The sequence below is a fragment of the Rhinopithecus bieti genome, unplaced genomic scaffold (genome assembly GCF_001698545.2).
Source record: "Rhinopithecus bieti isolate Rb0 unplaced genomic scaffold, ASM169854v2 scaffold_34968, whole genome shotgun sequence".
NCBI lineage: Eukaryota > Metazoa > Chordata > Mammalia > Primates > Cercopithecidae > Rhinopithecus > Rhinopithecus bieti.
The window spans coordinates 1026940-1030119 of NW_016814942.1; the positions used below are offsets into that span (position 1 = coordinate 1026940).

At 52.5% G+C, this 3180-nt stretch overlaps 1 protein-coding gene across 1 annotated transcript in view; it reads right to left on the reverse strand.

Annotated features, from left to right (window-relative positions):
• The window catches only part of UPF1 (UPF1 RNA helicase and ATPase), a 38381-nt gene extending 35207 nt beyond the window's left edge, over nt 1–3174 (reverse strand). Inside the window, exon 1 of the mRNA XM_017852673.1 lies at nt 3126–3174. The gene's annotated coding sequence lies outside the window, so the exon portion shown is untranslated. The remainder of the gene's footprint in view (nt 1–3125) is intronic.
• Between the last annotated feature and the right edge of the window lie 6 nt (nt 3175–3180).

Consider the following 3180-nt stretch of genomic DNA (forward strand, 5'->3'; position numbering starts at 1 on the left):
AAAAAAAAAAAAAAAAAAAAAAAAGCTGGGCGTGGCGGCACTTATCTGTAATCCCAGCTACTAGGGAGGCTGAAGCAGGAGAATCGCTTGAACACGGGAGGCAGAGGTTGCAGTGAGCCAAGATAGCGCCACTGCACTCCAGCCTGGGCAACAGAGCAAGATTCTGCCTCAAAAAAAAAAAAAAAAAGGAATGAAATGCTGACACATGCCACAGCGTGGATGAACCTCGATCACGTTCATTTTCCTGAATGCTCGGCCAGGGAGTAGCTACAAGGTGAGCCTCGTAGCTACTTCTCACACATCATGCAGAGTGAAAGGAGCCAGACACAAAACACCACATATGATATGATTCCATTCATGTGAAATGCCCAGAACAGGCACATCTTGAGACAGAAAGCAGGTGAGTGGTTGCCAAGGGCTGGGGAAGGGAGGACAGATGGGCTAAGGGGTGCAGGGTTTATTTCTGGGGTGACATAAATGTTCTGAAGTTTACTGTGGTAATGGCTGCACAACTCTGAATATATTAAAAGCCGCCGAACCGTACACTTTAAATGGGTAAACTGTATGGTGCGGCAAGTGAATTCTATTTCAATAAAGCTGTTAAGCAAAAGTGACTGCAGGGCACTTGACAGCTGATTGCCACTTGCCCAGTAAAATAAAAATTAAAAAACAGAATGAGAAGCTTTCTGAGTCCTTCCAGGAGCCCCCAACTTAACAGCTGGTTACACAGCCAACTCCTGAGGACAAACAGGGAAAGTCTTCCCAAATGTCTTAGCAGACACTGCCATCAATCCACACAAGTGATAACTTTCTTCCACTTTCCCTTGAATTATATACACAGACTTCCTTGCCCCCAAATTCCAGTCTTCCCCTTGTGATGCAAAGGGATGCCACTCCCATTCCCCACTAACAAATCCAAATTACAGGTAACAGGTGGGTGGGGCATCTGGGTCAATTAAAAGTAGCACAGGACAAACCATCTGATGTCATCAGAACTCCAGTGAGCTCAACTGCAATGTTTACCTCCAGGGGAGTGTTTTAATGCTCTCCTTTTGTACAGCCCAGTGAGTTCAGGTGCACAAAAAAAAATCAATTGTTTCAACTGAAAGAGAAGGACATGGGCCACACTTAATCCCAAACGGAATGCCAGAAACAAAAGTAGAAATAAAGGCTGCCCCAGGTTTGCTGTTTTATGCTGGCCACAGTTAAAAGGATTCACAAGAAAATGATTACCTTTGACACCAGCCAACCACCGCCCCCCCCCAATCCGCGCTGTCACGATCATGGCTCACTGCTCCACAGAGATCTTTACCCTGAGTCTCCCCGACAGGCTGGATGTCAGATTACAGACAGCCTAGACAGTCGACTAACACATGGATCTAGGTTTCCTTTATGTTTAAAAGGAACAAAAATCCAACTGCCACCCCCATTTCACAGCTGCGGAAGCAGAAAGGTCTACAGGGCATAAAAACTACAAGGAGGCGGGGCCTCCGCAGGTCCTGCTCCCTTCTTCAGGGGAACTCTCCTCTCTCCCTCCCTCCCTCCCTTCACAAAATGTAAACAAAACTGAAAAAACCACCTATACGTGCACACCTGTTCTCCCCACACCCAACTTTCTATTTTAAGGAATATGGGGTTAGAATGAGTCAAATGTTTTTTGCTTCCATTAGGGGCTAAAAGAAAGCCCAAGTGGGTGGTCTACCCACGGGAATGACTCAACCGACTACTACGTAAGCCCCCCTCATGCAAGGACAGGGTCTGAGCTCACTCAGGATGAGCAAGGAGTGGTTCCCCCAGCTTTGAAACACCAGCACATGCCAAGGGACACCTGTGCCAAGGTGAGCCTCGGAGCTACTCCCTGTCGGAGCATTCAGGAAAATAAACCTGAGCGAGGAGTCAGGCACAAAGCAAGCCTAAGGTGAAAGCAACCTGAGATCCAGAGGATGATGAGGACATTCCCCTGGACCCCGGTGCAACTCGCGCCCCCCCGCCAGCCCCTCTCCCACCCCAGGCAGGCAGCACCCAGGACCAGGAAATGCATGCCTGATAACTTCTCCCAACCCAAGTCCCCATTTAAAATACCTAAGTAACCTTCTCTAAACATCCACATCATTAAAAATGAGTTTCCAACGTGGCAGATCCATTTATGTAAACCCATTACTGCTGTCTTATTGGAGGAACAAAACTCAAACCCAACTTTTCCAAGGCAAAAGTTGTGGAGTTATGTAACAGGTCGGTTTCAGCAACAGGCGATGCAAGAAAAAACAAAACACAAACTGCTTCCTGAATGATCTTAATAGCCAGCCAATGTGTGCTCCTCCATGGGAGGCAAAAATTCTTCCCTGCCTCAATCTTCCGCTGACCAGCGCCCTTATGCTTGGGAAAATCCGAACCTACGGCTCCGTGACTGTGAAAGGGGGGACGCCCAGATGGCTGAGACCACAGATGGGAGGTGGGACAGTGCGGCCGGACCCACCAGTGGGGAGACAGGGCAGAATCCCCGGACCAGGCCAGAGACGGGATTAGGGCAGGTCACCCTGGATACTCCCGGAAGGGGACTGAGGGAAGTCACTCAAGATCTGGCCTGAGCAAGACCCGGCCCAGGCCGTAGGGGAACTGAGGGCAGAAAACCGAGACCTGAGAAAGAGGGACCAGGGCAGGTCACCCTAGCCTAGATGGAGTGGAAGAACTCAGATAAGTCAGGGGGCAGGTTACTCCAGGCCAGGCTGGTTGTGGGACACAAGGCAGGCAGGTCAGCCCGGGCCCAGGCGGAGGAGCAAACCCAGCCGGAGTAAAGGAAGAGGGTCAGGTTAGCTCGGACCCGAAAGGAGTGGAGGACTCGAGGCAAGTCGGCCAGGCCCGGGAGTTGGGGGCCGAAGGAACTCAGCCAGGTCCCGGCCGGAGCGGGAGACCCGGGGCAGATCAGGCCAGGCCTAGGCAGAGTGCAGGACCTGGGGCAGGTAAGCTCAGGCCCAGCAGGAGTAGGGAACCCAGGGCAGGTCGCCCCAGGACCGGCCGCGACGGGGGACTCCGGGCAAACCCAGACCCGGCCCGAGACGGGCTAAGGACAGGTCTCAGGCGCCGAGGCTGGGCCCGGGCTTCCGGCGCCGCCATGTGCCGCTCACCTGCGCGTCGAGCTGTCCCGCCGCGGCGCCCGCGCCCGCGCCGCCTGGGCCTCCC